At 47.1% G+C, this 10936-nt stretch overlaps 1 long non-coding RNA gene across 1 annotated transcript; it reads left to right on the plus strand.

Moving 5' to 3' along the window:
- The first annotated feature begins 560 nt into the window (after nt 1-560).
- On the plus strand, nt 561-10662 carry LOC144501275 (uncharacterized). The gene is made up of 2 exons (XR_013499093.1): nt 561-715; nt 10497-10662. It is a non-coding gene; the product is annotated as an uncharacterized LOC144501275 (long non-coding RNA).
- Nucleotides 10663-10936: the final 274 nt, after the last annotated feature.

Genomic DNA, 10936 nt, shown 5'->3' on the forward strand with positions numbered 1-10936 from the left:
CTGGCGCTTGGTGGCGGGGCGCTCTGGCGCTTGGGGGCGGGGCGCTCTGGCGCTTGGGGGCGGGGCGCTCTGGCGCTTGGGGGCGGGGCGCTCTGGCGCTTGGGGGCGGGGCGCTCTGGCGCTTGGGGGCGGGGCGCTCTGGCGCTTGGGGGCGGGGCGCTCTGGCGCTTGGGGGCGGGGCGCTCTGGCGCTTGGGGGGGGGGCGCTCTGGCGCTTGGGGGCGGGGCGCTCTGGCGCTTGGGGGCGGGGCGCTCTGGCGCTTGGGGGCGGGGCGCTCTGGCGCTTGGGGGGCGGGGCGCTCTGGCTTTTGCGGGGGGGGGGCTCTGGCTTTTGGGGGGCGGGGGGGGCTCTGGCTTTTGGGGGGCAGGGGGGGGCTCTGGCTTCTGTGGGCGGGGTGTCCAGTTTGTGCGCTCCGGGGGTGTGCTCAGTGTATCCACTGCTTTTCCTGCCTGGTTTTATTTTGATTCATTTAGTTTTGATTCTGCCACATTGTTTATTTAATTTCCATTTGTTTGTTTTCATTTTCTCCTTGTGATTGACTCCTCCCCGGCTCCCTCTCCCTGGGAATAGGTTCGGACCCGGGATATGGGCGGTTATTCCACCACCAGTGATTTCCTGAAGAGCATCATGGATAATCTGCACCCTCCTCGGCTCCGCTAGCCTGTTGCAACCTCTGCCAGCCATTGGGCTCCCCTCAGGAGCAGCGTCTCCTGTCGTGAGTTTGGACTATTGTACTGTAAGGGGCTGCTGAGACCCCTCTCCCCGCACCCCCATTCAGACATCCCTTGGAATGAGTGAACGAAACAGTTTATATCAGTGTCCCGGCCAGGTGGAGTTTGTAGGAAATAGTGTCACCAAAGGCTACACCTGACTGTGGAGTGGATGAAGTGAGCTGAGATTCTCACAGTGATCTGGTGCAGTGTTTAGTGTTTAACCCTTTAATCCCTCTAATCCCTCCCCTTGCTGTGCTCAGCATCCGTTAACCAACTCTCGTAGAGAGAGGAGTCACAGGGCAGAACAATATCCAGGACTGACAATGACCATCCCACCCTTTCCAACTCTCCCATTATTCCTGATTTGTGGATCATCTTCTTTTCCTTTGTTTTGTTGAGATTGGTTTTGAAGAGTTTCAGATTGCCTCAGCCCCGGATGGAGAAACAACTCGAATCACGGTAAAAATCAAGGACATTTACAAATCAGGGAATTGACACCGAGAGGAGAATTTCACAGATTTTTAGTATCCTGACACTGGAGTAATTGGGAACAGGGAACTGAGCTCCCACTCTCCCATAGACTCTCTGTTAACACTGTCTGTAAAACCCTGCATTTGGAGCAGTCAAATAAACATTCCAGCACTTTGCCAACGACAATCCTGCATCACTTTGTTTCACTCGATAATCTTAGCACATTTGTACCATTGGGACGGCCTTCATCTGAACCGTGCTGGGACCAGAGTTCTTGCAAACTGCGTAACTGGAGAAGTAGGGAAGACTTTAGAGAGGGGGGTGGTTCTGGCGAGGTGACATATAGGCTTTCAAAGCAACAGGATATGGCAGCATCGCAAGGCAGCTTTTTGGTAATGATACTGGGGTAACTGGGCCACAATAAGGTATTAAACTGAAAGAAAAAACATACAATATGGCAATGATTGGTGGGAAGCCAGATGATTGGGAATCTTTTAAAAACCAACAAAATTGACCAAAAAAAGAATGAAGAGGGAGCAGATGAACGATGAGGGTAGATTAGTAAGTAATATAAAGACAGACCGTAAGAACTTCTTTAAATATATAGAAAGGAAGAGAGAGATCAAAGTGAACATAGACTCCTTAGAGAATGAGACTGGGAAATAATGGGGAATCAGGAAATGGCCGAGGAGTTAAATAAATAGTTTGTGTCAGTCTTCACCGTGGAAGAGACGAGTAACATTTCAAACATACAAAATAATCAAGGGGCAAAAAGTGGGCAGGTGGGTGGACTGCAGAAAGCTGCAGCACAGAGAGGATTTTGAGGTCCTTGTGCATTCATGACAAAAAGCTAGCGGGCAAGCTCAGCAGGTAATTGGGAGGAAAATGGAATGTTGGCCTTTATTTCAAAAGGAACGGAGTATAAAAATAGGGAAGCCTTGTTAAAATTATACACAGCACTAGTTAGACCACAGCTGGAATACTGTGAACAGTTTTGGTCCCCTTATCTAAGGAAAGATACACTGACATTGGAGACAGCCCAGAGACAGTTCACAAGGTTGATCCCGGGTATGGAGGGATTTTTTTATGAGGAGAGGTTGAGTAGGTTTGGTCTGTACTCAGTGGAGGTTAGAAGAATGAGAGGCGACCTTATTGAGACATATTAGATTCTCAGTGAGCCTGACAGGGTCGATGCTGAGAGGTTGTTTTACCTTGTAGGAGAGTCTGGGACCAGACGGCATAATCTCAGAGTGAGGGGGTCACCCATTTAAAACAGATGAGGAGGAATTTCCTACCCCAGAATCTGTGGAATTTTTTCCCACAGAGGGCTGTAGAGGCTGGGTCGTTAAGTAAGTTCAAGGCTGAGATAGATTTTTAACCAGTAAGGAAATCAAGAGTTATTGGGATAAGGCGGGAAAATGAATTTGAGAATTATCACATCAGATCGGTCATAATCCCATTGAATGGTGGAGCAGCCTCGATGGGCCAAATGGCCTCCTTCTGCTCCTTTGTCTTATGGTCACTTCCTGCATAGGTTAAGAACATGATGAAGAACTTGATTCTACAGTCCCTTTCACAGCTTCAGGATAATCCAAAGTGCTTTACAAGCAATGAAACAGTAAGAAGTCAGTGAGTGCAGGTGGCAAGTGACCTGTCCTGACATCTTGAGGGCAGCTCTGTAGCAGTGAAAAGGGTAGCCCTTACTGGCACTGAAGTCCTGGTGTAGACAGTGAACAGAGTGAGGGGTGGAAGAATTTAGATATGGTGGGTGGCTTAGGACTTGAGGGAGAGCAGATCACTAAATCTAACAGTTTCTGAAAATAACGCTAAAAACAAGAGTAAGCGAGCAGTGTGTGTTGTTGAGTTTTCTTTCAAAACGAAGCTGGAGTTTAAATCATTACTCGCTATGGCGTCTCATTTCCAGTTCCCCATTGGCCAAACTGGAGTGTTGATTTGCCAACCAATCAGCGCTCTTTTAGCCTTTTATGAATTGTTGTGACAGTTTAAAATTTGGCATTCTTTGTGTTTATCCTGATGAGTGCAAGATGAAAAACTTCAGCAATATATAGCTTATTTCACATTATAGATTAGGTAGTTATGAGGAGAGGTTGGAGAAGCCTGGTTTGTTCTCACTGGAACGATGGAGGTTGAGGGACAGAGAACCTGATAGATCTTCTCGATTATGAGGGGCATGAACAGAGTGGATGGTCAGAAGCTTTTTCCCCACAGTGGAAGAGTCAATTACTAGGGGGCATTGGTTTAAGGTGCAAGCGAGGGCAAGGTTTAAAGGAGATTATATGAGGCAAGTTTTTTTACACAGGATGGTGGGTGCCTGGAACTCACTGCCAGGGAAGGTCGTGGAAGCAGATACGGTAGTGACTTTTAAGGGGCTTCTTGACAAATACATGAATAGGATGAGAATAGAGGGATATGGTCCCCGGAAGTGTAGGGGGTTTTAGTTCAGTCGGGCAGCACGGTCGGCGCAGGCTTGGAGGGCCGAAGGGCCTGTTCCTGTGCTGTAATTTTCTTCGTTCTTTGTTTGGACGAGTGCTGGGAAATTAATCCTGGTTATAATGGAGATGGGATGGTTGACAGTGTTAAAGGAAGAAGGAAGTGTTTCTGTTCAGAGAGAATCGCAATGGAGGAGTTAAAACAGCAAAGGAAATGGTTCAATTCTGTGTGAAGTACAGACCGTTCTGTGGAGATGGGCTTGACTCGGAGACCTACAGTCAGATCAAGAATAATAGACCGGATTAGATCAGCTCCATTTGGTCTCTGAGGTTGTGGGGATTGGTGTGGAGTGCACAGTAGGGAGGGGGTAGGGAGCAAGATGTTGTGGGGCATGTAGGTATTAACAGCAGGGAGAACTTATTTATTTTATCACAAGTAGGCTTGCATTAACACTGCAATGCAGGTACTGCGCCTGTTCGGGTACACTGAGGGAGAATTTAGCATGGCCAATGCACCTAACCAGCATGTCTTTTGGACGGTGGGAGGAAACCGGAGCACCCAGAGAAAACCCACGCAGACACGGAGAGAACATGCAGACTCCGCACAGACAGTGACCAAAGCCGGGAATCAAACCCAGGTCTCTGATGCTGGGGCAGCACAGTGAGGTCAGATTTCGAGGAGCTAGGAAGGAAGTTTAAGAAGTAGGACATTAATGGTAGAAATCTCTGATTAGTCCCAGTGCCGCATACTAGTGAGAGTAGAAACAGGAAGATAGTGAGGGTCTCGGTGCAGGAGGGAAGACATCCAGTTCTTGGGGGAATTGTGGCAAATCTTGGGGCAGAAAGCACGTATTCAAAGGGGACTGGTTTAGGGACTGTACCTCAACAGGGCTGGCATTCACATCTTCACAGGGAGGTTCCCTTGTGTGGTTGGGGAGGGTTGGAACTAATAGGCAGGTGGGCGCTAGCCCATTGTATCTGTGCCAGCTCACTGAAGGGGTAATTCACCCTGTGCCACTACACTGCCCTCTCCCCGTGATACTACACATCATCTGTAAGGTTTAGGGGAGCTTTGGAAAAGGACAATGAACAATTTAAAATAGGAAAAAGTTAGATCGATTGGAATCAAAGATTGGCAGACAAAAAACTCACTGAACAAGCTGCCTTTATAGAAAAGATAGTTTCAGCACAGACAAGGTATGTTCAAACAAAGATAGCATTGGGATTTGGTCTGTTTTATGTACTCCATGCTGCCTATCCATTAACTTGTCTGTGTTTAGTGGGTATTTGAACATGCATAAAACATGCTTCCACCGCTTCACAGAGGTCAACTGTGTCCTGTTCTTCTTCCATACTGACTTCCTCCACCCCTCTCAGTACTTTCAACTCCCTCGGAGATGCCATCGACCTTTTATTGTTTGTTCCACTATATTCGAATGATGCATGAATAAATTTAACCAGTCAAAGTTCCAAAGACTCAAGCTTGTGACTGATTGCAGACGGTATTTGTATTTTGAGCTTTGGTAGATGCAATCCTCTGTTTCTTTAGAACCATAGAATCCCACCCAGGTCCTATCCCTGTAATCCCACATATTTACCCCGCTGGCCCCCCCTGACACTAAGGGGCAATTTAGCATGGCCAATCAACCTAACCCGCACATCTTTTGGACTGAGAGGGGAAACGGGAGCACCCGGAGGAAACCCACACAGACGTGGGGAGAATGTGCAGCTTCTGCACAGTCACCCAAGGCTGGAATTGAACCCAGATCCCTGATGCTGTGAGGCAGCAGTGTTGCCCACTGTGCCGCCCACCTATCTATTTCTGCCAAACAGAATCATAGAAACTAGAAGAGTAGGCCATTCGGCCCTTTGAGCCTGCTCCGCCATTCATCTTGATCATGGGCTGATCAGATGTATGAGGCAAGTTTTTTACACAGAGGATAGTGGGTGCCTGGAGCTCGCTGCCGGGGAAGGTAATGGAAGCAGATACGATAGTGAGTTTTCATAGAATCATAGAAACCCTACAGTGCAGAAAGAGGCCATTTGGCCCATCGAGTCTGCACCGACCACAATCCCACCCATGCCCTACCCTCATCCCTACATATTTACCCACTAATCCCTCTAACCTACGCATCTCAGGACACTAAGGGGCAATTTAGCACGGCCAATCAACCTAACCCGCACATCTTTGGACTGTGGGAGGAAACCGGAGCACCTGGAGGAAACCCACGCAGACACGAGGAGAATGTGCAAACTCCACACACAAAGTGACCCAAGGGGCATCTTGACAAATACATGAATAGGATGGGAATAGTGGGATATGGTCCCCGGAAGGGTCGGGGGTTTTAGTTAAGGCGGGCAGCATGGTCGGTGCAGGCTTGGAGGGCCGAAGGGCCTGTTCCTGTGCTGTAATTTTCTTTGTTCTTTGATCATCCAATTCAATATCTGTAATGTGCTGTGGAAGGTGTAGGATCTCTTTAACTGCAATATGATTCGGTATAGTTTGACCAGTGTATTTTGTGATATCTCTGCTAGTATCGTATAGAAGTATACTCTCGGGATCATATGGATTTTGGGTACTTTGATCAAAGAACAACAAAGAACAATACAGCACAGGAACAGGCCCTTCGGCCCTCCAAGCCCGCGCCGCTCCCCGGTCCAGGATTGAATCCTGAATCCAGGATCCCCGCCCAATTTTCCAGCCTATCTACATCCTAATATCCTATCCACCGAGCTGTCCCTCACAGCTACGATGCTTTGTTCATCACAACCTATTAACTCACCCCCACCCCCGCATTCCAGACCATGTGATCTCCAGGGAGAGGCGAAAACCCAGAGTGAAAACCCCAGGGCCAATATGGGGAAAAAAAATCTGGGAAATTCCTCTCCGACCCCCTGAGGCGATCGAAACGAGTCCAGGAGATCACACTGGCCCTGATCAGAAAATGCTTCCCAACCCTATTCATTTCCACTTCGGATCCTTCGGACTCTCTCTCCAGGTCACCAGTTTTAAACCCCACTGCTCCTCGGTTACTGCGAGAAGAAATTCCTACACACCTCAGTTTGTAATGACTCTTTATCTTGTAGCAATGTCCCCTTGTTCAGACTCTCCCAGTAGTGAAAACATCTCAGCATCTACCCTGTCAAGCCCCCTCAGGATCTTGTGTTTGAATAAGGTCACCCCTCACACTTCTAAGCTCCAAGGAATACAGACCCAGACTATTTAGTCTCTCTTCATAGGACAACCCTCTCATCACAGGAATTAACCTGGTGAATCTCCTTTAGACTGCCTCCAAAGTTACTATATCCTTTTTTAGGTAAGGGGACCAAAACTGTACAGTGTTCCAGGTGAGGCCTCACCAATCCTCTGTACAATAGCAACAAAACCTCCCTATTTTTAAACTCCAAACCTTTCGCAATAAAGGCCAAAATGCTGTTTTCTTAACTGTTTGTTGGACCTGCCTGCCAGCTTTTTGTGATTCATGCACTAAAACACCCAGATCCCTCTGCATTTCACTCACCTTTAGTCTCTCCATTTAGATAATAATCTGCCTTTTGATTCCTCCTACCTAAGTGTATGACCTCACACTTCCCTGCATTAAACTCCATTTGCAAGGTTTTTGCCCAGTCACCCAATCTATTGATATCCCTTTGCAGAATCACAACATCCTCATCACAGCATCCTCATCACAGCATCCTCATCACAACCTGCCCTTCCACCTGTCTTCATATCTTCGGCAAATTTGGAAACCTTAGAACATAGAACATAGAACAGTACAGCACAGAACAGGCCCTTCGGCCCACGATGTTGTGCCGAGCTTTATCTGAAACCAAGATCAAGCTATCCCACTCCCTATCATCCTGGTGTGCTCCATGTGCCTATCCAATAACCGCTTAAATGTTCCTAAAATAGTGAACACTTGTGGGTCAAGAACTGATCCCTGCGGTACTTCACGAGTTACATCTTTCCACTCTGAAAAGAACACATCTATTGCAACTCTGTTTTCTATCTGACAGCAACTGGAGTCTCAGGTCTGCCTCCTGCAATGTGCATGTAAATGGGTCCATTGCAATATTGAATAAGATCGGAGAAAGTGTCGCCCTACTTCACTCCTTTCTGAATATGTATAGGAATGATCTGCCCACCATTGGTGTCTGTCTCTACTGGTGTCCATAAACGTGTTCAACTAATGCAATGAATGATTTTGGCAAACCCACTCTTTGGTGTGCCCTTATGAGCAACTTGTACCCAACTGAATCCAATGTCTTCGCTAAATCGACAAATACAGCTGCCAACTCTTTCTTGTTACGCTTTGTCCCTCTCATGATGTTACTTAGGATGGCTCTGTTTGCATTACAGCCTGGGGTTGCTGCCCGAACCCCTGTGTGTACAGGGTTGCTCTCCACCACCTCGCCTGGGCATTTGGCGAGGATTTTTGTAAAGAGTTGCAGTATAATCCATGCTCTTTGGGAAGGAGACTGTCGGGCTCCTTGTCAGTATCTTTGAGATGGATTCAGTCTTTAACCACAGGGAGAATAGACAAGGGAGCCTATCGTGGTACTCAGTATGCGTACCTTGGATGTCATCCACTGACAAACCATCTGGCCCAGACGCTGGCTGAGCCCACTTTGGGTTGTGAACCTCAGTTTGTAATTTTCACATGCAAAGGTGCCCTCAACAGTTAGTGATCTTTACCACTAGCTATGGTGGCACGCAGTTACATGGTACACCCTAGTCTTACATGGAGCATTGTGTGTGGATAATTCTGATTGGGTGTTTAATTGCCATGTGATCACAAAATAGTTTAAAACCCGGAGTACGAGGTTACAATGATTACAGAATAATCCATCAATGGAGTATTGAATTATCACCTCGCTCTGTACGGTTTGCTGGGTTCAATAGCCATAGGCTCGATATATATCAGTGTAAATTCAGTCTCTTCCATGGGAGTTTCCACTTCCATACGGATTACACTTTCCATTCCATTGACCAAGCCGAAGAACTTCTTATTGTAAAAGACCACTGTTGTTGTGATCGAGTCCTCTCTGTCGAGACACGTTCCAAGACCTTCTCTTGTGTTTTGTCTTCCATTGCTGCAGGCAGTCTGGCCAGTTTTATTTGGCACCAGTAGGGTTTATAAATGGTATGGCTTCTGATCTATCACTGTGCAAAGTGATAGATTTCTTTGTCTAGCTCGATGACGTTAAGACTAACACGCACGCACATAGCTGAAGCATTTTGCACAGCGCCCTGGCGCTTTGGGATTCGTTATGGGGACTTTGGTTGGGAATTATCCCGGAGAAACAGAAAACTCTGGCCCTCGCGCGCTTACCATTTCCATTGGGTGGCACGGTGGTTAGCACTGCTGTCTCGTAGCGCCAGGGAATGTGCAGGTTAGGTGGATTGGCCATCCTAAATTGCCTCATAGTGTCCAAAGATGTCAAGGTTAAATGGATTAGTCATGGTAAATGTGTGGGGTTCTAGGGACAGGGTGGGGATAAGGGCCTGGCTAAGACACTCTGCCAGAGAATTTGTGCAGACTTGATGGGCCGAATGGCCGCCTCCTGCACTATAGGGATTCTATGATTTCAATACGTCATGCTCAATCTCTGCAGATCAACCACATCCTGGAGTTCTTTCAAAATCTATTTTGCCAACGAAACCTGATCGATCTGTGCCGCGGGTAATTGGTCACATTGTTACTGGCGGAGCCCGAGGGGAAGCACGGCTGACAATGTGAATGACGAGAGCTCCAAACTACAATTTGAAGAAACTAGGATTGTTTTAACTGGAAAGACAGAGGCTGAGGGGAGACCTAAGAGAGGCATAGACAGAGTGGATAGTCAGAGGATCCTTTTTAATTTCAAGGGGACACAGGTTCAAGGTGAGAGGAGGAAAGTTTAAGGGAGATGTGCGGGGGAAGTTTTTCACGCAGAGAGCGGTGGGTGCCTGGAACGCGCTGCCAGAGGAGGTGGTGGAAGCAGGTACATTAGCAACATTTAAGAGGCATTTGGATGGGTCCATGAATAGGGAGGGAATAGAGGGATACGGACTGAGTAAGGGCAGGTTTTTTTTTAGTTTAGTTGGGGCATCATGATCGGTATTGGCTTGGAGGGCCGAAGGGCCTATTCCTGTGCTGTACCTTTCTTCTTATTCAGCGTCTGGGAACAGCGTTCCAGAACTCTCACAAGGTCGAGACCAGAATCCTTGTTACTCCTGCCGAGTATATTTTCAATGTCAAACCTACACCCCTTGAAACTGGCATTGTTGTGATACCTTTCACCTTGCAAAGGGTGAAAATCCTTTGAAGTGTAATCACTGTTATAATGTAGGAAATACAGTAGAAAATCTGAGCACAGCCATTTGGGAAATATAAGATAATCTGAATATTACATTGGGTCATGAATCCTCATGTCCAATGACAGATTTAGAATTCACAAAGCCAAATGCTCAGTCAGAGCAGATAGAGAAAAGCTCTTCTCCAATGGCGGAAGGATCTAGAATCACCAATTTAAAAAAGCAATGGTGACATGAGTAGAAACGTTTGTAAGGAGCATGTGGTTAGGATCTGGAATGCATGCGGTGAAGGGAGGTTCAGTTGTGGCTTTCAGAACAGAACTGGATCATTGTCTGAACAGGAAGCATCTTCAGGACTGGAGGGAAAAGTCAGGGACAGAACGAGCCAAAGGCCACTCACTCCCAAGTTGTAACCATTCTGTGAATCACTGGGTCTTCCTCCTCTTGTTGGCTTACTGCATTGAGGCTATACTTCACCAGTCTACCCATTACTGAACACACACCAGCTTCCCTTCCTGATTCCACCATTACCCCCACTGTTAAACCTGTTTATTACCTCCCCAGGTTCGGACTCCAGATATGGGTGGATACTCAACCTCGGCAGAGTTTACCTTGGCTGTGATTGCGAACCTCAGTGCCTGAGTGTTGGTACAACCTGGGTTGCTGCAGGAGCCTACAATTACCCAAAAGTGGAGATTAAACACCCTGTCAAATGTGGCAGCTCCATCAGTATGTACTGTGTTATCTGTTAAATATAATATAAATAAAAAGCACAAGTAACAACACTGTGTGTCCCTGCTGGGTTTTAATATACTAAAAACTTTTCAGAAAGAATTCTCAAACCATAAGAGATGGAGTGAACAGTTTCTCTGGTGTAAGCTGAATTGAAATCCCTCACCTCAAATAGTCCGGGTGAATTATCTCAGAATTCTTCTCATATTTAAATAAAGAACAAAGAACAATACAGCACAGGAACAGGCCCTACGGCCCTCCAAGCCCGTGCC

This window comes from Mustelus asterias, chromosome 1, assembly GCF_964213995.1.
Source record: "Mustelus asterias chromosome 1, sMusAst1.hap1.1, whole genome shotgun sequence".
NCBI lineage: Eukaryota > Metazoa > Chordata > Chondrichthyes > Carcharhiniformes > Triakidae > Mustelus > Mustelus asterias.